Source organism: Mesocricetus auratus, unplaced genomic scaffold (assembly GCF_017639785.1).
Source record: "Mesocricetus auratus isolate SY011 unplaced genomic scaffold, BCM_Maur_2.0 Super-Scaffold_100691, whole genome shotgun sequence".
NCBI lineage: Eukaryota > Metazoa > Chordata > Mammalia > Rodentia > Cricetidae > Mesocricetus > Mesocricetus auratus.
The window spans coordinates 2,446,661-2,474,130 of NW_024429267.1; the positions used below are offsets into that span (position 1 = coordinate 2,446,661).

The 27,470-nt window shown below is 45.4% G+C and overlaps 1 long non-coding RNA gene and 1 pseudogene across 1 annotated transcript; one reads left to right on the forward strand and one right to left on the reverse strand.

The window, feature by feature from the left end:
* The first annotated feature begins 11,567 nt into the window (after positions 1–11,567).
* LOC121137565 lies at positions 11,568–21,098 on the forward strand. Its single transcript, XR_005874853.1, has 3 exons — positions 11,568–11,671; positions 19,111–19,191; positions 19,670–21,098. It is a non-coding gene; the product is annotated as an uncharacterized LOC121137565 (long non-coding RNA).
* A 5,070-nt stretch (positions 21,099–26,168) lies between these two features.
* On the reverse strand, positions 26,169–27,267 carry LOC110341932 (annotated as a pseudogene).
* Positions 27,268–27,470: the final 203 nt, after the last annotated feature.

Sequence of the window (27,470 nt, forward strand, 5' to 3'; positions counted from 1 at the left end):
CTCTTCACAGCAATAGAAACCCTAACTGATACAGGTGTATTAAAGTGAACACCCCCAGTGACCTGGAGGGGAAGGTTGGATTAAGAAAAGTGAGACTCAGAGAGTCTGAGTGACCTAACCAAAGTCACACAAGGCAAGCGGCAGAGTTGAGCTTCAAATATGGGTCTACATGGGTCTCCAAAGCTCCTGTAGAAAGTGGATGACAGCAACCTCCTGCATGTCTGAAAGGCTGGGAGATAATGGGGAAAACCAAGAGGAAATGGAAAATGAAGCTAAAACAAATGATGGCTGTCAAGATGGCTCAGTGTGTAAGGACACTTGCTACCACACGTGGAATCTGCATGGCCAAAGGAGAGACCAAACTCCTACAGGCTTTTCTTCAACCTCCACCTGATAAATAAGTAAATGGAATTACACAACTCTCTGTGTAACAGCCCTGGTTGTCCTGGAACTTGCTTCCTATATCAGGCTGGCCTCCAACTCACAGAGATCTGCCTGCCTCTCCCTCCCAAATGCTGAGATCAAAGGCATGTCCCACTACACCCAGTAAGTAAGTATAATTTTTTAAAAAGCTAGCTGGTTGTGTTATGCTCACATCGAAGAGTCTCCAAAAGACCACCACAGAGTCCTAACCCACATACAAAAGCAAAGGGACATCTGGTGGTATGTACAATGATTGGAATGTTTGGAATATCAGGTACTTTCTCTTAGATGCTGGCCCATCCCTGGGTGGTGTCAGCTTGTGGTTTCTCCTGGAGCCAGATGCTTCTGTACAGTAAACCAAGACTTGAGCCTACTCTTGAAGGGCCCAGACCCTCATCCAGCCCCCTGCTTTGGCAGCCATGACAGGCTGCAGAAAAAAACCCAACAAGACATAGGCCTCTGACTCAGCAGCATGTGTTGAGTTCCCGACCTTGCCCTAATCCCTAGGAAGCAACCGTCAAATACCTTTCATATGGTAAGGAACTAATCAGAAGTTAGCTGGTGGGCTCTGGATATGCTTTACTGATAATAGTGGAATTCAGGGCATAGTTACTGCCCTGGGATGGCCTCTAGGTACAGCAACCTTTCTGCAGCTGCAGCTGACCAATCAATTCAGGACAGGTTCCCCCAGCCCGGAGGTGCACCAATCCTGTGACTGTTGCTGTGCAACTAGAAGATCCCCAGACACTCCCCTTGCTCTACTCCAATGTATGCCCTGCCCCACTGCTTCTCGGGGTCCCTCCTACTCCACCTGCTGTGTCGACAGACGGACAGAGGACCCAAGTTAACTTTAGTTAACTCATAAATCAAAAAGACTCTGCTTTTGCATCAGATCGAGTCTCTTGGTGGTTTGGGGTGGTTTCTATTAAGCCTGTTATGGCAGCTGTGTGACTAAGCTGTCCTGGGCCCCATAGCTGGAAATATAGCTCAGTGGTTTAGCTTATGCCTAGCATGTGTAAGACCCTAGGTTGAATCCTCAACATTTCAAACAAAATGGTTTTGATTTCATGCTAAAGAATTCAAGCGGCCGGACCGTAATCCCAGCACTTGGGAGGCAGAGGCAGACGGATCTCTGTAAGTTCGAGGCCAGCCTGGTATACAGAGAGAGTTCCAGGACAACCTCCAAAACAACACAGAGAAACCCTGTCTTGAAAAACCAAAAACCAAACAAACAAACAAACAAAAAAGAAAGAAAGAATTCAAGGACTCAAATAGTTCTGTGACAAGTGGCGAGCAAAGTTCTCAGTGTGGCTCAGCAATTAAAGTAAACTTGAGCCGGCAAGATGGCTGAGTGGGAAATGGGGCTTGCTCCCAAGATTGCCAGCCTGAGTTCAAGTTCATGCACATGGTAAAAAGAGAGAACCGGCTCTCACAAGCTGTCCTCCGACAGACACACTTGCACCATGATACTCACTCCTAACACAAAATAAAAGGGTTAGAGATAAAGCCAAGCCCGAGGCTCTGGGTTCAATATGGCATTCAACATTTAAAGCAAAACAAAGCCACCAACACAGAAACAGCCTGCTTCCCTTTTAAAGAGTATATACAGTAAAGTTGATGCATTAATTTGGTATAATTTTGCAGTTCGCAGGCTTAATTAATTTTTTTTCAGACAGGATCTCATGCATTACATGAAGGCCACACTCTGTATGTAGCCAGCAATAGAAGGTCTTGAAATTCTGTTGCTCCTGTCCCTACCTCCCCAGTGTTGGGATTACAGGCATGTGTCACCACACCCACTTTATGTGGCTCTCAGAAGCAAAGTCAGGGTGAGCATACTAATTGGGCTACCTCCCCAGCCCTCAATTCTTCTCGTTGTTTTGAGATAGGACCTTGCTATGCAGCCCTAGCTGACCTGACACTAACTTGCTTGGCTGAATTCATTCTCGGTTGTAAAGAGAAATGGCTTTGCCCTCAGAAATTTCCTTACCATTCCTGGAGGTGCTGCGGGATCAGGAGGCAAGAGACCCAGAGTCTCTTCTTAGCTCTGAAACTAACCAGCGAGGTCACAGCTGACAAGCACTCTCTCTGGGCTGGGACGAGAACAGTTTGTGTGCTGTCCATGACCAAAAAGCAACTTGAGGGGAAAGGGTTTACTTGGCTTACACTTTCACATCACTGTTGATTGTTGAAGGAAGTCAGGACAGGAACCGAAACAAGACAGAGGCATGGAAAGGTGCTGCTTACTGGCTTGCTCAGCCTGCTTTCTTATAGAAGCCAGGACCACCAGCCCAGGGATGGCAGCACCCACAGTGAGCTGGGCCCTCACCCATCACCCATAAAGAAAGTGCCCTACAAACTGATCTTACGGAAGCTTTTCTAAATTGAGGCTCCTTCCTTTTAGATAACTTTAGCTTGTATGAAGTTGACATAAAACTAGCCAGCTAGATCTGGGCAGTAGTCAGACACACCTTTAATCCCAGCACACTCCATAGGCCAGCTGGGTTTACAGAGCTAGTTTCAGAACAGCTGGGGCTACACAAAGAAACTCTGTCTCAAAAAACAACAAACAAACAGATAAAACCAGAAAACAAAACAAACAAAAACAAAAAAGCTAGCCAGCCAGCCAGAGTCACTTTGGGAGTATCAGTTAGTTGATGGTTTATTGTTTTGTTGCCCAAAACTTTCTTCAAGATAGTCATTATCCAAGGTCACCCAACCAGAAAGTCATCAATAACATCAGAATTCATAGCCTCCTGCTCTGCAATACAGGCATGTCTCCTTAGTTCTTAGGGCCTGGCTCAGCTCACAGTTAACCACAGCAAGATTCATCTTGACTAATTTCACACCTTTTCTCAAGATTCTAGCTCTCAGACCCAGCACAGTCCTCCTCATCTCTGCAGCTCTCTCTGCTTCCAAGACAGTGACAAAGTGTTCCCATCATCCCTGGGGACAGACATCTTACAACAAACATGTTCTGAAACTCAGGGCCTCCGCTGTCAGCCAGGTACTGACTGTTTCTGACATCAGTAGCTTCTGGTGCTTGAAAGATCAGCTGAAACTAAAAGGCTGGAGGGACCAAACTTTGCTGGGGCCACCCTGGGCCAGTGCCAGGAGGTTTATATGACCTTGTACAAGCCACCTCTCACTGGAGGTCAGCGCATACATTCTGCTAGGATCTGTGCTAGAGGAAGAGTTGTGGGTGACACAGGGAGATGGGGAAGCATGGGATTTTGGATTTAAATACAAGTCTGACTTGTAATGGCTATTCTTGTTGTCAAGTTGACTAAATCTGGAATTAGCTAAAATCCAAAAATGGGGGGCACACCAGTGACAGATTTTGCTTGATTTGAAGTAGGAAGATCCACTTCTAATCCAGATCTTGAGGAGGGAAGACTTATACCTTTCATCTGGGTCTTGAGGTGGGCAGTCACACCTTCAGGCTGGAAGCCCATTTAAGGACATGGAAGAAGGAAGTTTTTCTTCCTTGCCTGCTTGCCCTCACCTTGCTAGCAATCCATTCCTTCACTGGCATTAGAACCCATTTCTTCAGAATTCCAGCCTGTACTGAAGACCAAACTAGGCAATCAGCCTCATGAACTGAGTACCTACTAGATTGTTGGACTTCCCATTCACAGCCAGCCATTGTTGAATTGACTAGACTGTACCTATAAGTCATTCCAATAAATCCCCTTTATATATATATATGTGTGTGTGTGTGTGTGTGTGTGTGTGTGAACATATATATATACTTATATATATGTATATATGCATGTATGGAAGAGAGAGTGAGATCTATTCTATAAGTTCTGTTGCTCTAGGGAACCTTCATTAATAGAGTCTTCCATAGAGACAGGACACCTCATCCTTTGTAACAGGAGAACAAGAGAAAGGCCACAGATTGCCTAAGTGGGTAGATTCACTGGTGGGAAATTGGGAAAATGGTACCTGTTGACTTTTGGAGAAAAAATAGTCCGGAATCATCAATAAGACACAGGCATAGTGAAGGGTGGGATGGGGGTAGGGGTTTGAGGTGGGGAGAGAAGACATGAGGAGACTGTCCTGAGTGGTGGGATGTGGGGACAACAGACCTTGGCCGGAGACCCACTTCCCCATCAGCCTGGGAGCAGGCAGCTGTAAGACAATGTTTACTAAAAACATGTTTACTGAAAACAATCCAGTGTCCATAAGACATGTTTACCGGAGCAATAAGTTCCTGAAAAGGGCTCGCCCATGGGAACGCCCTGACCTCAACCTTTCCAAAGACTAACCGCCTCTTTCTGACCCACCCACCGCCACCTCTGGTATCAGAGCAGAACCAGACAGGGGTAAGGGAGGGAGCGGAAGCTTTTACTGAGGGAAGCCTTTCTTGGGAAGTTTCCTTGAGCCTTCTTGCGGCCTGCTTAAAGTTTTCTTTACATCGCCGACTGGTCTCTGTGTCATCAATCCCGACACCCTCCGCACATTCTCAGATACAGGCTGCGCAGTGGGCGCAGCAGTGGGCAAACAACCACAAGGCAACAGAGGGAGGGTTGCTCACTTAGTGCAGACCATTGAGTATGGCTTTAAAGTGGGATGTTTAGGAGCTGGGGCTATAGCTTAGTGGGTAGAGTTCTTATCTAGGATGCACAAAGTCGAAGCTCCTTCCCTAGCACTTCAGACACTGGACATGGTGGTGCTTACCCACAGTCTTGGCACTTGGGAGGTATGGGTAAAAGGATCAGAAGTTCATGGTTATCTTCAGCTTTATACTGCGTTCAATGCCCGTCTCAGATACATGAGAATCTGTGTCAGAATAAAGAGACAACAACAGCCCTCTAAGGTAGAGTGTTTGGAAAGTCATGAGGTCACAGTTGGAACTCTAAGCTGGTTAAGGAGGTGAGTCAGAATTGACCAGAAGGAAGCGGGAGAAGGGCCAGCAGAGGTGCTAAAGGCAGAGATGGGGATGTCCACAGTTGAGCAGCACTAGTCAGAGGATCAAAGATGCGACTGTGGAAGTTAGTGTATTCCCAAGGGGAGAAGGGAGCCTCACTGAAGGTGACTGGTGTTTTCCCAGCACTTCAGGAGTTCAAGGCTATTCGCAGCCTCGGTCAGCTCCTAGCCTACCTGGGCTCTATTAGGTCTTCTCAAGAAGTGTTCTTCCCTTTCTCACTCCTCCCTCTGTGCTTCCCCCACATCAGAGTATGTCTCCCCTTTGAGGTAAACAACCATGCCCTTCCATGGTAACTTCTAACTTCGTACATCAACACAAGCCAAGCCCAGAAACAGTGGACTCAGTTGACCATGAAGCAAAACCTCTGAAGCTATAAGCCAAAGGAAATACTTCATTCTTTTAAGCAATTTTTGTCAGATATTTGTCACAGTGATTGTCTGAGTTAGGGTTTCTATTTCTGTGAAGAGACATTTGAGGTGGCAGCTTACAGTTTCAGAGGTTCAATCCATTATCATGGTAGGACATGGCAGAGTGCAGGCAGACATGGTTGATACTATCGAAGTAGCTGAGAGTTCTACATCTTATAGGCGGCAGGAAGTGAACTGAGACACTGGCTGTGGCTTGAGCATATGAGACCTCAAAGTCCACCCAACAATGACATATTTTCTCCAACAAGGCCACACCCACTCCAACAAAGCCACACCTCCTAATAGTGCCTCCCTCTTTGGGAGTCATTTTCTTTCAGACTATCACAGTGACAGAAAATAGTGTAGTCTCTAAGGCAGGAAGCTCTTTAGAGGAAGAGCAGTAATGGAGAATGAAAAGGATTCCCCAAGTCTGGGCTCAGGAACACATAAAAAAAGGGACAGCTTCCTTGTGGCTGCTTCACTTGAAGACTGCAAGGACACAGAGCGACCCAACAGGGCCAGGAAAGAGCTTCATCAGACAGTGTGCAAGGGAGGAGACCTGCCGTCTGCTAACCAATGAGCTACACCTAGCTTGCTAGTTACTTTCTCGTTGCTCAAACAAAATAGCCAGCAATAACAACTAAGGAAGGAAGAGTTGGTTTGACTCACAATTTGGGGGTACAGTTTCGGAGGTAGTCATGGTGGCAGGAGCATAATGTAGCTGGTAACATGGTACCCAGAGTCAGGAAGCAAAGAGAACCACAGTGCTCAGCTCACTTTTTTCCTTTTCTTCAGTCCAAGGTTCCAGCCCAGGGAATGGTGCTGCCCACATTTGGAGTAGGTCTTCTTAACTTAATTAGCTCAATTAGGTTCCTCATAGACATACTTAGATGTCAGGAGAGGATAAAGTCCTGAGTAAATGGATATTATTGACATGAGTACAGATAGTAACGTCAAGGACCCCAGTGCCTCAGAGCTACAGGAATGGCAAAGTGTTCCCTTGGTTTGAGTTTGGAGGTTGACACTGTATGTAGAAACTTTTAGTTGCAACTTCCTCCTCCTTGATGACTGCAACCTGAAACTGCTCCCCTACAGAGACCTCCTGCCAAGACCAGCTAGCCCTTCTCATTGCCATACATATTAAACTCTCTGAGTTTCTGATCTGCTGCTGTGTCTCCACCAGAGCTCATAATTCACATGATCCTGGTTTCTCTATACATGGGTCTGTTATTTCTTCACACCCTGGTGCTTCAGGCAGGTCAGTTCCAAAGCTGTGCAGGTCATGGCAACCAGGGCTTATTTTGATGGCAATTCTAAAGTCTATCAAATTGATAATCAAAATTAATCATCACACTTGGTTCTTAAAAGTTGAGGTGTAAAGGATAGAAAATAACCCTTCTGGGCTCAGCAGGTGAAGGTGCTCACTGTTAACACTGAAGACGCAAGTTCTGTCTCACATGGAGAAGCCAACTTCAGCAAATTGTTTTCTGACCTCTACATGCACACTGTGTCATGTTTGCACCCAAAACATATGACACATACACTAAATAAGTTTATACATACATGCAATAAGAAAGAAAATAGCATTTGCTCTTCTGTCTACAACTTCTACACATTTCAAATAGGTTTTGGGGCAGAGTGAGGGGCAGGAAACACACCATAGCTTCTCATTCTGGTGGTAAAGGTGTTCAGAGTTGGTTGTTTTGTCCACCCTTTCTGAGTCTCTGGAGCTTGCTGGCCTCTCATTTTGGAGCCTTTCAATTTTCTGTGTCCCCAGCCCTCCCAATTCTTTATGTAGGTGAGTATAGGGGTAGTCTTCTCCTGTCACCTGGGGTCCATCCACTCTCCTAGACCAGTTCCAGAGGGAAGTTCTGTGAAGGAGCCTCCAGGTACACACCCACTTAAACATATACATGTGTCAAATGTTCCCTCTGATGACATTCCTTTGGCCAGCATTCCATATTTCATTGCTGGAAGTTAGATGTCAGGGAGAGAATCAGGAGGCATCCACAGCAGCCCAGCTGTGGAGAGAGCACACAGCAGACATCTGAAGAGACTTGAGCAAATGCCCTTTTGTCACTCAAACACATGGCTGCTCTGGGCCTTAGCTCTACTGTCCTCTGCATGCTCCAGCCAAAACAAGCTGTTTGAGCCAATTACTACCTGTGACAGGGAACCTTGCCCTCTGATCGGACAGTTTCTGCTTTATACCGTGAATGGCAACGAGGACACAACTGCTCCAAGGTCTGCTTGAGGAGAAGGATTTTATTGTAGGCACGAGGGAGAGAACAGCCAGAGGCATTTGGAAAAGTTCAGACCGCACTGGGCCGTGAGAGGCAAGGGGTTGGGGAGCAAGAGAAGAGAGAAAGAAGAGAGAGTACACGGACCAAGAGACAAAAGACCATGTGGCCAAAATGTCTGTTGCATAGGAACCCTAAGCTGTGGAACGGGAAGCCCAGCCCCTGGTTTGGAGAGGTGAAGGGTAGACAGTAGGGTAAGAGGTGCTGGGAGGAGCCACAGGTGCTGAGTGAGACTTGTCCCAGGTTTCTATGGGACCTGACAGACAGCATGTTAGTTTCTGTTGCCATGACAGATATTTGAGAGAGCTGAAATAAAACGAAGGCATATTTATTATGGCTCACACTTTCTGAAGTACTCTGGCCAGCTGACAGCCTTGTGTCTAAGACTCTGAGGTAACATGCCATGATGGCAAGGTAAGGGTGGAGCTGAGCTACTTACCTCATGGCAGTCAGGAAGCAGAGAAGAGATATGAGAAAGGGAAGGGGACAATACGTGGCAGCCTTCGAAGCCCAGTCTACTTCTCCAAGCAGGCCTCACCTCTGAGGTCTCTGCCACCATGCAACAATGCTGTCATTTATAGTCTATCAACAGGTGAACTCACTGATGGAGTCAAGGCCCTCAAGACCCAGTCACTTCCCAGTGGCAGCCTCTGCCAGCTGGGGATCAAATTTCTCCCTAAGAGCTTTTGGAGAACATACCTACATCGTACCAGGCACTCGCCACTGCTCCAGTTGTCTGGCCAGGGAGCTCCAACTTTGATTGACAGACCCTCCCAATAACCATCAGGGTACCATTCCAGAGCAATCTGTTGGTGTGCTTGCTTTTGTTTATTTGTTTGTCTGAGGCAGGTTCTCATGTACTTCAGGCAGGCCGTCCACTTGCTATGTAGCCAAGGATGACTTTGAACTTCTGACCCTCCTGCTTCCATTTCCCTAGTGCTAGAACTACAGACATGCCCTGTTTATGTGGTGCTGGGGTTTGAACTCAGGGCTTCATGTGTGCTAGGCAAGGACTCTTATAGCTGAGCTACATCCCACCCAATGTTTTCCTCTTTGATGTTTCCTAAACCCACTAAGAACTCAGAGCATTTGTTTGTTTTCCGTGACAGGGTTTCTCTATATAAACCAGGCTGGCCTTGAATTCACAGAGCTCTGCTGCCTCTGCCTCCCGAGTGTGACTTGTTTATCAGCAAGCCCCCAGGATCCTATGTCTCTGCCTTACTCAGTGCTGGGGCCACAGGTGCATTCCCTTACACCTGGCTTTATGTGGGTGCTAGGGATCTGATTTCAGGTCCTCATGCTTATAGGCAAATACTACCCACTAGGCAATCTACCTTGACCCCCTTATGGAGTGTGTGTGTGTGTGTGTGTGTGTGTGTGTGTGTGTGTGTGCCCACACATGGTGTGTGTAGTGTTGGGGGTGGAATTCAGAGCCCTATACATACTAAACACACATGCTGTACCACTGAGCTACATCCCCAACCCTCATATGAAATGCAGTAACAAGCAAAAAGGAGCATACAGTAATAGATGTGTGACACTGGTTTGTCACCAGGAGCATGGGGATGGGAATGTACTAGAGAAAGGCAGGAGGATGGACCTGGAATGATGGAGTTACTCCACATCTTAATTGGGGTGTGGATTATACATGTGTATACATTTATCAAAATTCATCAACCATGTAAGATTTATGCATTTCACTGTGTGTAAACTAAAAAGCCATACCACTGCAAATAAGCAGTGAGCCCCAGCTAATGACGTGTGTGCTGAAGCATTCAGAGATGAAGTGGCACTGATTTCTGGAATTTGTTTAGTAATGCATAAAAATTAGATGTATCAATGTACATGTGATAAAGCAAATATAGAAAAAGGTTAATTATAGAATGGAGGTGGTAAATATATTATCAACTTTTCTGTGTGCATGAAAAATGTTGTCATGAAACGACAGTGTGAAGATTATATGCAAACCAAGATTATAAACTGACAACCATAGCCAATTTGTAATCACCTAGAAGGTTAACATGTTTTTATATTCAACTAAAGTAATTCAGCATGAGTTTTCACATTACCAAAGTGAGAAGGGTTGTGAGACAGCTTAGTATTTGAATAAAGGTGACTGTTGCCAAACCTGACCACCTGATTCCAGGAACCTGAACCCAAGGTGGAAAGAGAAAACCGACCCTTTAAAGTTGTCCTCTGACCTCTCTACACAAGCACCGTGGCACCGTGTACACACACGCACACACACACCACACACACTCACACACACACACACACACACACATAGAATTTGTCCAGGCACAGCTGTTTCTGTCGTTTCTTACATTTCACATCTTCGGAAGTCACCTGCTTTTGCTTCCTTCTTACTCAGGTAATATTATTTTCCTTCTTAGGTTTCTCATGGGATTGAAGACTAGGCAGACACAGTGACAGTTCTCCCTTATCTTGGCAAAAGACATATTATGGACAAAACTTTGAATTCTTTTTCTTTCTTTCTTTCTTTCTTTCTTTCTTTCTTTCTTTCTTTCTTTCTTTCTTTCTTTGGTGTTTTTGAGACAGGGTTTCTCTGTATAGCAGCTCTGACTGTCCTAGAACTCACTTTGTAGACCAGGCTGCCCTCAAACTCACTGAGATCCACTTGCCTTGGCCTCCCAAGTGCTAGGATTAAAGGTATGTGCCACCACCATCTGGCAAAACTTTGAACTCTTCAGGAGAGGACAGCTATTAGAGTAATCACTATAATTTTGCCAATTACTTACAGATTGGATGTTTGGAATGTATCTTGATAATTGTTCTTGTATGTAGTTTAATTTTTTTAAGGTTATGACTTTTCCTATCTGTCTGGACAATACCTTATTATATAGTCTGATTATGTTAGAGGTAGAGCCTTTCCTTCTTCATTAGACAGAAAGGGGGAAATGTTGCTGTAGTTTTCTTGTCCGCCAGGTCCTGCTGCCCTTGAGCCCCAAATAAACACACAGACACTATATTAATTATTAAACTGTTGGCCGATGCCTAGGGCTTCTTATTGGCTAGCTTTGTCTTAATTATAAATCCATTTCTATAAATCTATGTATTTCCATGTGGTCTTGGCTTACCAGAGAATGTCTGGACCTGTTTGTCCTTTGCAGGCTACTTGTCTGTTTTTTGGCAGGGTCTCCCAACTTACCTTTCCCAGAAATCTCCTTGTCTCCTAGCCCTAATTATTTTCCTGCCTCTCTGGCCAAACAGTGTTTTCTTCAGCAACCAATAAGAGAAACATATAATCACAGAAGGACATTCCCTATCAGGGAAATGGTATGGAATTTCTGCCGCTGGTCTACTAGCCAACGGAGAGTAGCGTTTTGGTCCAAGGGGCATAGTTTTCATGGGGCTGGACGTGACAGGATGAGGGACACACAGCCTTTTTGTTGTTGCTGTTGTTGTTGCTGCTGTTGTTTTGGTTTTGTTTGTGTAGACAGGGTTTCTCAGTAGCTATGGAGCCAGTCCTGGTTGGTTTGGAACAAGGAAGCAGGAGCAACAGCAGCAGCAGCAGCAGCATAGCAGCTGGTGACCTGGTTAGGATTCTCTGTTCCACTTTGTGCGAGGATTTTGCTTGAAAATAAACGGTAAAGTTTATTGTCCCTCCTTTTTAGTGTGTGTGTGTGTGTGTGTGTGTGTGTGTGCGCGCGCGCGCCCACCTCACATGTATGTACAGGTACCCGAGGAGGCCAGACCTGCTACATCCCCCCCCCAACTGGAGTTACTTGGTTATGAGCCCTTGATGTGGGTGCTGAGAACTGAACCCAGGTCTTCTCCAAAAACAGCAAGTGCTCTTAACCATTGATCCATCTCTCCAGGACCCCTAAAAGTTAATTTTTAAAAAAATTTTGAGTTGTTATTAGTGGTGTGTGTTTATGTGTAGTGTGAAGCTGGGAATTGAAACCAGGACCTTTAATATATGGAGCCATATGATAAAAACCCATATTTCTCCTTAAATAATCTCCCTATCCCTTCCCTCATTTGGGAGGGGGTTTGGTGTTTATGTAAAGCTTGTGGGAGCTCTTTGTGAGGTAAGTGTATTAATCCCATGCCTCATGTGTTGGTTATATATGTTTCTCTCAGTTTATTGCCTACCTTTAAGTTCACTTTGATTTTGAAGTAATTGTAGATAATGTGATTTTCATGTTAGGAATGTATAACTATTGCACTGTGGGTGAATGTTTATGAATTCTGTCATTATCTCAGGTTAGCAAAAATAAAATGGATGTGTTTATTTTATTTAATATAATGATGTTTTTATTGATTTGTTGGGGATTCTACATCATATACCCCATCCCTCACTTCCCAGTCTTTCTGAGTCCATCCCCACCTTTGTGACCCCCCAAAAAACTTTTAAAAAATAGAAAAGTAAAAAAAAAAAAGCTAGGCAGTAATCCCAGCACTTAGGAGGCAGAAGCAGTCATTTTTGAGGCCAGTCTGATCTACAGAGTGAGCTCCAGGGCAGCCAGGGCTACACAGAAAAACCCTGTCTTGAAAAACCAAAACAAACAAACAAACAAAAAACCAAAAGAAAAAGATAAAGAAAAAGAAAGTTCAATGTGTGTAATCTATACACTCCCTTAAATAGGATTGAGACCTTCCCCTACCTCTGCTGCAACAGAAACTGTCAGTTGTGGAGAGCTACACTTCACACTTTTTTCTTTTTTTTTTTCTTTTTTTTTTTGGTTTTTCGAGACAGGGTTTCTCTGTGGTTTTGGAGGCTGTCCTGGAACTCACTCTGTAGACCAGGCTGGTCTCGAACTCACAGAGATCCACCTGCCCCTGCCTCCTGAGTGCTGGGATTAAAGGCGTGCACCACCACCACCCGACCTTATCACACTTTTTAAGAGTTCTCTTCAGCTGGGCGTCAGCGCCTTACAGTCAGAGGGAGTACAGATCCTGGTTTTCCACATGGTTTCTGGCACACAGCACAGTTCATAAACATTGCCCCCAGCTTCAGTAGGACCCAGGCAAGGCCCTCAGAGGCAACCCACACTCTGGACATGGCCTCAGGTGGCAGCACTAGCCACCCATATCGATATGACCCACAGTCATCTACATAGCTTCGGTCAGCAGCACGAATTTGCAGTCTTGGACTCGGGTTTCATCATGACCTGGGTATGACCATGGCCACCAACATGGCCCCTGTGACATCATAGGCGACAGGGATCCTTCAAGGAGGTCCAATCCAGAAGGCGAAATGTGCTTCATCTCTGTCCTCCATTGTTGCCTGGAGCTGAGCAATCCCGCAGTGGGCAGCTTGCGGGGCGGGGCTTAAGTCTGCATCTGTGTAAACTACGGGCTGCTGCGTATCATCCGCCAACCCTGCTGGGCAAGGGCTTGTTCTGCTGTAGACCTCAGTCCTCTCTCACAGCTGTCACTGCCATCACACGTCCAGTTCTGCCTCTCTGTTTTCTGTTGCCCACCTCTTCATCACATTTTTTTTTTGACACGGTTTCTCTGTGTAGCCCTGGCTGTCCTGAAACTCACTTTGTAGAGATCCTCCTGCCTCTGGCTCCTGAGGACTGGGATTAAGGGTGAGCGCCACCACTGCCCAGCTCCATAGCATGTTTGTTCAGTGTAGTGGCACCTGCAGCCACAAAATGAATTATTTTTAACTTCATTTTTTTACTAAAAGGGCCTATTTTAGTCATCTGTAGTTTCATACAGACTTGGATATATGAGATTTTTCTATGAAATGAAATAAAATCCAATAAAATACAGGTATTTAAAATATATAATTTTTTGTGAGCCTACTTGGGTATCTCTTCATTGTATAACTTAATCAGGTATTTAAAAGTGTGACTTGCCGGGCATTGGTGGCGCATGCCTTTAATCCCAGCACTTGGGAGGCAGAGGCAGGCGGATCTCTGTGAGTTCGAGGCTAGCCTGGACTACAAAGTGAGTTCCAGGACAGCCTCCAAAGCCACAGAGAAACCCTGTCTCGAAAAACCAAAAAATAAAATAAAAATAAATAAAAAAAATAAAAATGTGACTTTAGTGGGACTGGAAAGATGTTTCAGTGGTTAAGAGCACTTGTTGCCCTTCCAGAAGGTCCTGGTTCAGCTCTTATCACCCACAGGATGATAACCATTTGCAACTCTTTTACCCTCCTCTGGCTTTCAGGAGTACCAGGAAGGCAAGCAGTGACATATGTACATGTAGACAAAACACTTTACACAGAAAACAATAATAAGCTAGTGTTTTGTTTTATTCAAAACAGGGTCTCACTATGTAGTCCTGACTGGCCTAGAGCTCTCAATGTAGACCAGTCTGGCCTTGAACTCACAGAGATCATCCTGCCTCTGCCTTCCAAGTGATGGAATTCATCACCATGTCTGGCCCAAAATAATAATAAAAAATTGCAGGGCGAGGGGGGGTACCATGTATTCTTCCCTCCAGCCTGGTTCCTGGGCGGCATCAGTCCCAAATGAACACGCAGGGCGCTACACTAATTATGAAGCTGTTGGCCATTTGTTATGGTTTCTAATGGCTAGCTCTGACTTAATTATTAACCCATAATTACCAATATACATTTTTACAAGGTCTTACATTACCAAGGATGCCAGACTTGCACCCTCTCCTCCAGGGATCACATGGCAACTCTCCACTCCTGACTACATTTCCCAGAATCCTCCTTGACTTCTAGTCCCACCTATTTTGCTTCCCTATTGGCCAACAGTGCTTTATTTATCAACCAATCAGACAAACATATATACAGAAGGACTTCCCCCATGGGGTGAGGGGGCTGCTTTTTGAGACTGGTTTATCTGTGTAAGAGTCCTAGCTGTCCTGGAACTTGCCCAAACCAGGCTGGTTCAAACTCACAAATATCTACCTGCCTCTGCCTTCTGAGTGCTGTGCAACATCTCCACCTAGCTAAAATAAGTAAATCTGAAAACAACCAAACAGCAACAAAAACCCTATATGACATTAGCTTGGGCCTCTTTTTTTTTTTTTTTTTTTTTTTGCAACAGGGTCTCATGTTGCCTAGGCTGACCTTGAACTCACTATGTCACCAAGGATGATTGGAATCCTGATCCTCTGGCTTCTACCACCCAAAAGCTAGGATTTACAAGAGTGTGCCACCTACTATGCCTAGTTTATATAGTGCTAGGGTTGGAAGCCAGGACATCCTGCACACTGGGCTCTCTACTGACCTCATCCTCGTCACTAGCATGGATCACCTAATGGCTCTGGGATCTGTTTCCTTCGAGCTCTGAGTCCTGGCAGCACAGTGAGCTCTGATCTCTGATGACTGCTGATGGTGCAAGCCTTTGTATATCTTTAGCCAGAGATAGACTCCAGACATCTGCTGCTCGTACTGAAGCAGCTCCCAACAGCATCTTTATTAGAAGGCTGATCATGCACACACGCGCGTGAGCGCGCACGCGCGCGCACACACACACACACACACACACACACACACACACACTCCCATGATGCATCAGGCCGGCATGCTGATCTCCCAACTCTTATAACATTGAATAGAACTGGAAGGCACATCATGTCCTTTGGGGGGAGTGATAACAAAGAATCTTTGTAAGGCAAACACTTATTGAAAATGGACATTTTGTAATCTTTTTCTGGAAACTGAAAGAGATTTCGCATTCCTACATTTACCTGATGCCATAGCTGGAATAAAATAAGTACAGGCACAGGCAGCCCAAACTCCAACCCTTTCTGATGGCATTTGGAGGGGGTGGAGGGGGGGTGGAGCTAGAGCTCAAATGGCAGAGTGCTTGCTTGCCTGGCACAGAGGAAGCCATGATTTCATCAGCAGCAAGAATAAACTGGGCATGGTGGTGCATTCTTGTAATCCCAGCCTTTGGGAGTTGGAGGCAGCCTGGGCTACTCGAGAGCCAGTTCTCTCACCACAGCCACCAAAAGCCTGCTGGGATGGCTTAGTGGGAAAAGGAGTTTGATCCCCTATAAACTAAGCCTGAGTTTGATCCCTAGAGCAACATAAAGGTGAAAGGACAGCCGGGCGTTGGTGGCCCACACCTTTAATCCCAGTACTGGGGAGGCAGAGGCAGGCGGATCTCTGTGAGTTCGAGGCCAGCCTGGTCTACAAAGTGAGTTCCAGGACAGCTTCCAAAACAATACAGAGAAACTGTGTCTCGAAAAAAAAAAAAGAAAAAGAAAAAGAAATAAATTAATAAAGGTGAAAGGACAGAATATATTCTGCAGTTTCCTTTGACCTTGTGCCCATGCTTGCACAGCACACACACACACACACACACACACACCTTTAAAACTTGTGGGAGAGGTGCTGTTTTGAATCCCAATATTTAAGCAACTCAGACTCTGTGAATCACAAGGAAGAGAATGTCAGAGAGCCAACGCCATTGAACCTGTGGGGAGATAAAGGACTTAAAAGACAAATCCCCATGCCAACACAGCTGGCACCCACGCTGCCACCCTCTGAGGAGAGCGGATTTCCTTGCTGGTTAGCTATGGTGCTGCCCTTCTGTTAGCTTGATTTGGGGGACCCACGTGTGAGGCAATGCCTTGGGATTGGAGCCTTGAAATCATGGCATGTGTGGTCAGGCTTAAGGGAGGCATTCATCTGTTGTCCCTTGATACTTCAAAATAACAAGATGAAATCTGTCAGAGGCTTAAAAGATAAATGTCGGAATATCAAAACAACAAATAGTTACAGGAGCCTCATTGACTCTGGGAGGGGCTACAGGAGCCTCATTGACTCTGGGAGGGGCTACAGGAGCCTCATTGACTCTGGGAGGGGCTACAGGAGCCTCATTGACTCTGGGAGGGGCTACAGGAGCCTCATTGACTCTGGGAGGGCTTCTCTTCCAACAGTGGCTTGTCCATTTGAAGCAAAGTTAAAATTCTTGTTTGACTTAGTTTTAAATAGGTAACGCATTCACACCAACCCCAAATCAAATGTCATAAAAGGAGGGCAGAATAAAGTGTTTCCCTCCTATTTTATACCCTATCCACTCTATTCCTAGTCCCATACTACCCTTCAAGCAATACACATGTATCAGTTTCTTTTTATTCCTTCCAAAATTCCATTTTATAAAAACAAACTATCATTATTGTTATTGGTTTGAGAGGGGTCTCATGTAGCCCAGCTGGGCTTGCTATGTGCCTGAGGATGGCTTTGAACTCCTAGTTTTCTTGCCTCCACTTTGCTAGTGCTTTGGGTACAGGCATTCGCTGTTGCCCTACCTTCCATACAGTGGTTTTGTGCTTAAACTACTGCTGCTCCAGTCAGCAATTGTGACTCGAAAGTTACAGGCCTGCTTCTATGACAATGGCTAGGACACTGAGGCCTCAGCCTGGTGGAATTAGGTCTCCTGGACCCACACCCATGACTCTATTGCTGCCACTAAAGGCAGCTTTAACTAAATCTCTATTGTTCTATTTATAAATGAGGCCTAAGATTCAAAGGCTAGAGTGAAAACCTTCTTCGAGCTCAGAGAGTTTGAGTAGCAACTAGCTAGCTCTCTCTCCTTTCTGGTGTCCCTGGAAGAGAGCATCCTTCCACTTCAACCCAACTAAAAAAAGGCAACCAAGCAAAAAAACAAAAACAAAACAAAAAAACAAAAAACAAAAAATCTGGGCTACATGTGGTTCCTCCATGCTACTTACTGTGTGTCTTTCCATCTCTACCAGATGCCCTCTGTTGTTCTATGATTACTTCCTGTCAACTAGTTGCTAACTCAGTCTCTCTGAGTCAAGGTTAATTTTATTTAATTACACAAAAGCAAACTTGGGCTTCACAGTGGAATCAAATACCCCACTACAACTCAATATCATTCCCTGTTTATGTGGTGCTGGGGACAGAACCCAGGACTTCCAGTGTGATGGCTCACATTGATTATTAACTTGATACAATATAGAATCACCTTGGAAACAAATCTCTGGCCACGTCTGTGAGTGTTTGTCTAGACTGGGTTAATAGAGGTGTCAAGACTCACCTGACCCGTGGGCAGTGTCTGAACCTCTCAGTGCTTTGTTTCCTCATTTGCACATACAGGAGAAACATCTTTGTCACCCTTGTTTTATGCTAATTGAGAACTAAGTGAGCTAATACAGGAAGCACTGACTACAGGCCTGCAACTAGGGAGCCCTCTATATGTGACGTTGTCATTGGTAGTCTTGGCTCCTGAGTTTAAGAACATCAGCTCTGGAAATCCAGAGAGTATCTTAAGTCAATCTTACTTCCTGACCTGTTAAGGCCATCTGTGGAATCCTACTTTGTGAAGCTTCAGAGTCAGACTTGCCCAGTACATACCTGAGAGGGGGAGTGTGGATTGAGAAATGGTGGGTAAAGATACTAAGGAAAGCCAGGCGTTGGTGACACACGCCTTTAATCCCAGCACTCAGGAGGCAGAGGCAGGAGGATCTCTGTGAGTTCAAAACCAGCCTGGTCTACAAGAGCTAGTTCCAGGACAGCCTCCAAAGCTGCAGAGAAACCCCCTCTCGAAAAACAAACAAACAAACAAAAAAAAGATACTAAGGAAAAGACACAGATTAGAGTCAGAAGGACATTCCAGTGAGTACTGAACACCCAAGTTTATTCTTCAACATTCTAGTATACCCAAACCAAAACGGGGAAATGGCAAAAGACTTCTTTATCATGATACAAGGAAGAAACAGATTTTCTTCCTTAATTCTCCAAACATTTGGCAATCATGCCTTAGCCTAAATCTCTTATTATCTGGCCTTGAGTGTTAAGAGTAACAACCATACCCTAGAACAAGTCTCTTGTTATTTAGAGAAGACATCCACACCTAAAACCAAATATCTTATAGTAGTCATGCTTTAGACCTTTACGTCTTATGACTTTAACCTTGGAAGAGCAAGGATAGTTTTGAACTCTCTGACCTTAAGGCAAGATGAAGCAAAGCTATTTTTATGGACCCTGATACTGACCTATAGAACGTAGACAGCCTACCATCATAGGGTTTTGAGATGTGTGTGTGGTGGTGGTGGGGCTACCAGTTAACTTAGTAAAAGTGCTTGCTGCCAAGTCCAATGACCTGAATTTGATTCCCAGGCTCACATGGTGGAAGGAGAGAACCAAGTCATGTGGGCTGTTGGTCCTCATCTACACACGTTAGTTTGTGTGCCTGAGCAGGTGAGCACTCTTTTGTACTCACTCCAATGCACACGCACAAACACACAGTCACTCATGTACTAACGAAATAGATGTAATAAAAAAATCTATATGTAATATCTGCACATCACTTGACAATGCCTCGAACTTGGTAAATGCTATTGACTTTCATAAATTTCCAGATGCTATAGACTGTAAAACATGATGTTATTTTATATACTAAGAGTGAAAAACCATTCCAATTGAATTACGGCAGGCCTTTGATGGTAATCTATCTTCATTTCAGATATGTTACTGAGTGAAGAACCACATGTCTCTGGCTTGGTGAAGGGAGGGGTCTGGGTGCTGGCAATTCCACTTTTGGATTTTCACTGAAAATTACATCTTGAATATTGTTCTGGGTACAGAGAGGGCCTTCTTTCTATCCTAAATGGCTATATAGTAATACACTGTGTGGGTAAGCAGTGAATTATTTAACCAGTCCTGTATTGTTTTCCAGGCTGTCCCTGTTACAAATGAAGTCATGATGAGTTCTCTGTAGTCATATTGTCTTCGGAGTCAGCTGGGATGCCTGGATGATTCATTTCCAGACTCAGCATCTTGAGGTCAACAAGCCCATGAACTTTAAACTTCTGCAGCTCTGTTAAACTCATTTTAAAATCAAGGCTGCTTCTAACTGTGGATCAAGAATGTTTAATTGTGGCCCAGGCTGACCTCAAACTTACTATACAGTCAAGGATAACCTTGAACTTGTGATCTTTCTTTCTCCACCTATCACTGATGGGGTTACAGATTAGCTACCACGGTTGGTTTATACAGGGCTGGGGATTGAACTCAAGGCTTTGTGCACATTAGACAAACACTCTACCAACTGAGCCACACCCCCAGTCCATGAATGTTTGAAAAAAGTATTTAAAAGGCTGGAGCTAATGGAAGAAGCGCAAGTATATGGCAAAGGGACATCTCAGATGTCACCAGTGTCTGTGGAAGCTGGTGATAAGCATTTTGGCCCTTTCCTTTCCTTTCCTTTCCCTCCCTCCCTCGCTTCCTTCCTTCCTTCCTTCCTTCTTTCCTTCCTTCCTTCAGGTTTTTGGTTGGTTGTTTGTTGATACAGGGTGTAGCTCTATAGCCAAGCTGTAATATCCCAGGCAAACTGAACTTGCAATCTCCCTGCCTCAGCTTCCCGAGTGCTAAGATCAGCTGGCATGAACTACTAGGCCCATCTCATGGCACTGTCTGTTTCTAGAAAACTCTCTTATAGAAATGCTCACACAAGCCAGGCGGTGGTGGCGCACACCTTTAATCCCAGCACTCGGGAGGTAGAGGCAGGCAGATCTCTGTGAGTTCGAGACTGGCCTGGTCTACAAGAGCTAGTTCCAGGACAGCCTCCAAAGCAATACAGAGAAACCCTGTCTTGGAAAATCCAAAACAAACAAACAGAAAGAAATGCTCACACAAGTGGTCAAGACATGTGTAGTGATAAAAGCAGGTACGATGTAGAAGGCACCCGCTCAGCTTTATAGATTCAAAACCATCTCATCTCGTGGCACTCTGGGGCAGGGGCTACCAGCTCAGTTTTACAGACAGAGAACCTTGAAGCGCACAGGGTAAAACTAGCCAACTGCAAGAAACAACGACACTGACCACTCAACAGTAGTCTGCACTTTGCAGTGACAAATACAGTTTTGAAATGATGTTTAAAAAAAGTTTTAGCCGGGTGGTGTTGGTACACACCTTTACTCCTGGAACTCACAAGGCAGAGGCCAGCCTGATCTACAGAGTGACTTCTAGGACAGGCAAGGCTATCCAGAGAAACCCTGTGTCGAAAGACAAACAAACAAAAGCAAAACCCCCAAAGCAAATCAAATACTATGCTGTAGAAAGCAATGCAGCCATGACAAAGAATGAAATAAATCTATAGAGCAACATCGCGTGTCTACAATGTATTGACTGGTTAGGGATTTTACATTCCGGGGTTGGAGAGATGGCTGAGTGATTAAGAGTACTTGCTGTCCCTAAAGAGGACTAGGCTTAGTTTTCAGCACCCATGGTAGACTCACAACCATCTATAATATTTATTTTCTGTGTTTGTGTATACATGTGGGTGCCTGCATGCCATGTGGAGGTCAGAGGGCAACTTTGTGGAGTTGGTTCTCTCCTTCCACATTTGCATGGGTTCCTGGGAATGGAACTCATGTTAGTAGGTTTGTTCTGCAAGAACCTTCACCCTGCAGGGCGTTGGTGGCACATGCCTTTAATCCCAGCACTTGGGAGGCAGAGGCAGGTGGATCTCTGTGAGTTCAAAGCGAGTCTGATCTCCAGAGCGTGTTCTAGGACAGGCTCCAAAACAATACAGAGAAACCCTGTCTCAAAAAACAAAACAAAACAAAAGAAAGAAACCTCACCCTATGAGCCATCTTGGTGACCTGAAATAAAAATGAAATATTTTAAGGACTGGGGTCTATAACTCGGTGGCACACAACTTGCTTAGCATTTGTGAGGTCTTATTTGATTTGTAGGACCACAAAAGCTACATAAATAACTTTTTTTTTCTTTAAGACAAGAGTCTCACTCTGTAGCTTTGGCTGGAACTCACCGTGTAGACCAGGCTGGCCTTGTACTCACAAAGATCCAACTGCCTCCCAAGTGCTGGGATTAAAGATGTGGACCACCAGGTCTGGCTCGTAAATATCAGTATGAAAGGAGGTTGCAGGGCGGCTTGGACACTTTCCTCCCTTGACCTCTGCCTCCCTTCCTGCCCTTTCTCTTTACAGCCAGTCTGAGCTATGCTCGTGGGAGGGAGAGGCTGTTTTTGGCCATGAAACCCTAGACACAGGGCAAAGCTCAGCTGACTACTCAATACTGCATACTCCACGGCTTCTGACAGAAAAGGGAGTCTACTGACTCAGAAGCCTATCTTAAAAAGCAGTGGAACTCGGGCATTGGTGGCACACGCCTTTAATCCCAGCACTTGGGAGGCAGAGGCAGGCGGATCTCTGTGAGTTCGAGGCCGGCCTGGTCTACAAGAGCTAGTTCCAGGACAGCCTCCAAAGCCACAGAGAAACCCTGTCTCAAAAAATCAAAATACATAAATAAATAAATAAATAAATAAATAAATAAATAAAGCAGTGGAACTGTAACAGGCTGCAGCTGTTCTTGCTGCCAAAGTGTGTCAACCAGGATGTGGGTTTTGTGCTTAAAAGGAAGGCAAAGAATTGTGAGGCAGGGGCTGCCTGAGTGGGCCTCTGACCAGCAATACAGACTTTGCAGACTTTCTATCCCACGTGTGTGGTGGGGCATGCCTTTAGTACAGCACTAGGGAGGCAGAGACAGGCGTGACCGAGGCCAGCCTGGTCTACAAAGCTACACAGAGAAACCCTGTCTCAAAACAAACAAACAAACAAACCCAAATTTTTAAAGAAGTTTTAAATTTCGAATGAGTATTATATTTTATGAACTGTCTTTTCTTCTCATGTTGAAATGACTGTAGGGATTTCATCCTTTATTCTGTCAAATTAGTCTTAAAATCTAGTAATAAAGTTTGCTTAGTCATGGTATATTATACTTTTTTTTTAAATTGGGATTTAAATTGTTTGCTTATTTCAAGACAGGGTTTCTTTGTGTAGCCATGACTGTCCTGGAACTCACTCTGTAGACCAGGCTGGCTGCAAACTCACAGAGATCCGCCTGCCTCTGCCTCCTGAGTGCTGGGATTAAAGGCGTGCACCACCAGCGCCCAGCCCATCTTGCTGTTTTTTTAAAGAGTTATTTTTTAAATTATGTCTATATGTGTGGTCCTCGGAAAGGTCAGAAGCCGGTGTTAGATCCCTGGATCTGGAGCCATGAGAGTTGTGAGCTGCCTAAAGTGAGCCTATCAGTGAGACAAAGTTTCTCTTTGTCCTGAAGTTTACAGATTAGGCCAGGCTGGACAATCAAAGGACTTTTTCTGATTGCCTCCCTGGCCCTGGGATTACAAGTACATGCCTCCATGGCTAGTTATTTTGTTTTTGTTTTTAACAAGGATTCTTGGAATGTGACTCAGGTTCTCAGGGCCATTCAGCAAGCACTTTGCTAACTGAGCGGTGCGTGCCCCAGTCTCCTGGTATCTTTTCCTCTCAGAACTTTCTCTCAGTTTTGGAGTGATTGAAAGGCTCTTTTAATCCTATTTACGTATTGTTTTTCTTTTATCATACACCTCTCTTATATATGAATTGGAAAAGAAAAATGGTAGCAAGACTGATTGGTGATAGCAGACTTCCCCACTCTCGCAATCTGGCTTTTCTCCTGCGTTGCTGTGGCCCAGCATCAGTGGCAGTCATGTTTCTGGACACAGAGTTGTGCTCTGTCAGCAAGAAGCTGCAGAAGCATCATCCTTACAAGGTCACTTTGTTTGTTCTTTGTAACTCTCTTGGCTGGCACTGAAGTGCAGACAGTGACAGGCCCTCAAGATTGCTGCCTGACGGTAGGAGAGTCTCAAAGGAAGGACAGGAGGGTGCAGCACAGAGGGGTGAGGTTTGTCTAGCATGAAGGAAACCCTGGATCCCATCCCCAGTACAGTGGTAACCAGGCATGGTGGAATATACATGTAATCCCAGCACTGAGTGTAGGGAAAAAGGACTAGCCCAAGAAACACACCCTGAGCAGAGCCAAAGAAACACACTTTGGCCCTGCAACCAGAGCCAAATCTGACCCTAACCCTGTGCAGAAAACTAACTAATCCTTGAGTAGGAGCTCTAGCCAATCTGAGCTCAGCATTGAAATCTGACCCATCCCTACCCTGGAAAAACTTCCCCTCTCCCCTAAGAATGCCTATATAAACCCTGTGTATGTTCAGTTTGGCCGGTCCAGCTGCTTCCTTCCAATAAACTCCTTTGACCAGCTTTGGGTGAAGATCTTTTGTGGGAGCAGAGACAAAGCAGACCAGAGCGAGCAGGGCTGTAACACTTCAGCTGGGGAAACCTTCCCTTTGCAGAGCAGAGCTGTTACACTCTGCACCTCTCCTGCAGGAGCAAAACTGCTACACAGAGCGAACATCCCCAGCTGGAAGACCCTCCCCTGCCAGAGCAGAGCCGATACACTGGGAAGCCTTTCCCTGAAGCAGGACTGTAAGTTGCTCTGATTACTGCGGCCTGTGGTATTCCTTGGCTTCCAAGCTCCAGGATACTTTTCCGTGTGAGCTGTGTAACAGTATTCTGTGGCTCCTGAGCTCCAGGATACCTTTCCATCTGAGCTGTCTAACACTTGGTATTCTATGACTCCCAAGTGCCAGAATACCTGTCCCATCCACTGGGGAGATAGAGACAGGAGAATCAGAAGTTCAAGGTTATCTTCAGATACATAATGAGCTTGAGGCCAGCTTTGGATACATGAAACTGCCGTCTCCCCAACCCCCCCCCAAAAAAAAATAAAGAAATGAGGCTCCTGGAATCAGACAGCATCTCAGACACACATTTTGCTATGTGCTGCGATGTGGTGACCTGCTCACTACATCTCTGTAGTCCTTTGGAATGCAGGTCATATTTTCGTCTTCTCTCTCTAAGTCTGGAAATGGAGGCTCAGAAGAGTGAAAGCACTCGTGAAACCCACTGGAGGAAGGACTGAAATCCTGCTGTGTCACGCACAGCACCGTCTCTTTCTGCTCCCCTTCGCACCGCACTAGTTCCCCTACCCCACCCTTTGGAACCTCGTACACTGCCCCAGGTTAACAGCCCGGGGGTCCTGTTTCTCCAGCCACTGCATGGAAGTGTCGGGTATGATTACATCACTGAATACACTACTTGGCTCTGTAACTTATCCTATCCCACTGACCTGCGGGAAGCTGAGGCTCTCAGTCCCTGACTGGTCCTCCTGTGGGTCTAGAGCTGCCAGTCTCAAGGCTCTCCTGCAAGTGCCCTCCACCAATGCTGAACACCCTTCCTGTTTCCTGATCCACAGCTGGGTCCTCACTCCATGCTGTGGGGTAGGTCTTTCTCCTAGGGGAGTCTCTGTTCTTCCTTTTGAAGACAGAGTCTCACCTATACCAGGCTGGCTTCAAATTTTCTATGTAGCCAAGGATTGCCTTAAGCTTCTGAGCCTCTGTCTCCTGAGGCTTGGGCTTACAAGGGTATACTTCCACGGTAGGGTAATGTGTTGCTGGGGGTTGAATGCTAGGCAGGTGCTCTGCCAATGACACCCAAGCTTTTTATTGTATTTTTATTATTATTTTTTGCTCTGTTTTTCGAGACAGGGTTTCTCTGTATAGCGTTGACTATCTTAAAACTCACTCTAGGCCAGGCTGGCCTCCCAGGGATATACCACTGTGCTAAGTTTGTGCAGTGCTGGGGATTGAACCAAGGGCTTTGTTCGTGCTAGGCAAGCAAATCCATCAGTTGGGCTACATTACCAGCCTACCCTGTCTGTCCACCTAAATAATAATAAACTATTTATTTATTATTTATTTAGCTGGGGTTGAACACAGGGCATACTAGGCAACATACATTAAAGAATTATTTATTTATCTATTTTACATGCATGGGTGTTGTGTTTTGTCTGTTTGTGTGCTTACGCACCGTGTGTGCCCAATCCTCTGGGACTAAAGTTGCAGATGGTTGTGAGCTACCTTGTGGGTACTAGGGATCACACCCAGGTCCTCTAGAAGAGGGGCCACTGAACTGTCTCTCTAGCCCACAATACACATTTCTAAAAATTTGTTTTATTTTTATTCCATGCGCATTGGTGTTTTACCTGCATATTTGTCTGTCTGAGGGTGTCAAATCCCTTGGAACTGGAGTTACAGACAGTTGTGAGCAACCCTGTGGGAGCTGGGAGTTGAACCTGGGACCTCTGGAAGAACAGCCAGTGCGCTTAAATGCTGAGCCATCTCTCCAGGCCCCACAAAACACATTTTTAAAAATTCTTTTTGCTGTTATTTTTTTCTTTTCTTTTCTTTTTTCTGCCAACTGTGAGTTCTACTTCATGCCCTCAGGAGCCTTAGGAAAAGCAGTCCCAACACAACAGAATGACATTTGTTGAGTGTAATACTGGAGTGACAAAACTGAGGTTGACTGCTACAATCACATTCCTGGGTATTAAATTGTTACATCTTAATTATTTGTACAGTTCATTGGTCCAATAGCATAAAAATAGAGAGCAGCATCTTGAAATTTATCTCATTCCATGTTCAGAGATAAAAGGGTTAACCATTCTTCCTATTACTATTATTTGGAGACATGTCCTTGTTTACAAAGTCTGATGGCAATCACAGCTGGTAGTTTCCAAAGCTACTGTGTGAAGAGGATGCTGAAGGCCATCAGTACAGCATACGGCAACATAAGGACTCTTGTGTTTACCAATGCAGGCACACTTCCAAAATATTCCCAATAGTCCAGTTTTATTTCTGTCCAGAAGGCTGGGTGCCAAGGATCGGATGTGTATGTAAGCACACATACACATAAGCAGCAAGATGACAGTCAACAGACTCTGAAAATTGAAAATGGCAGACGTAGTCCGGTGTTGGTCCAACCACATCACCCTTCCAGGCCAGGGTGGAAGGGAGGCCTATTTTTTTTCTTTTTGAAATGGAGTCTTACCATGTTTTCCTGGCTAGACTGGAACTAGTGATCAGTCCAGGCTGACCTCCAACTTGAGGAGACCTCCTTGTCTCCCCCCTAGTGGTGGGATTGAGGGCATGTTCCACCACGGAATACCTCTCTTCTCACAGGACTGTGGAGGAGAAGACTAAGTAAGCTCAGTGGGGTCCTCAGGAGGCAAAGGTTCAGCAGCTCTGGGATCTTGTCCAGAGGCTCTTGGGGGAGAACCCACTTACAGGCTCACATGGGGTGCTAGCAGAATTCAGCTGCTTGGGGCTGCAGAGTTCCATTCCTGTGCCCACAGGCTGCCCATCGTGGCCTTGTCTTTGTTCTTAGACTCTACACTTCTTTCTCACCTTTTCATGCCCTCATCCACGCCATTGCAGCTAGTTGAATCACATTCATGCTCAAGACTTCCCCTTGCTCATCTCTGAGAAGCCAGTTACAGAAACTATGTGATTGGATTGACCCTACTTAGCCTGGTGGTGGTGGAGGCAGCGGCGGCGGTGGTGGTGGTGGTGGTGGTGGAGGCGACGGCACACGCCTTTATTCCCAGCACCCTGAAGGCTGAGGCAGGTGGATCTCTGTGAGTTCAAGGCCAGCCTCATCTACAGAGCCAGTGCCAGGCCAGGACTACATAGAGTGAGACCCTGTTTCAAAAAACAAGAGTGGTCCTGCTTGTTGTATAGCCCTGGCTGACCTGGAACCTGATATATATATATATATATATAT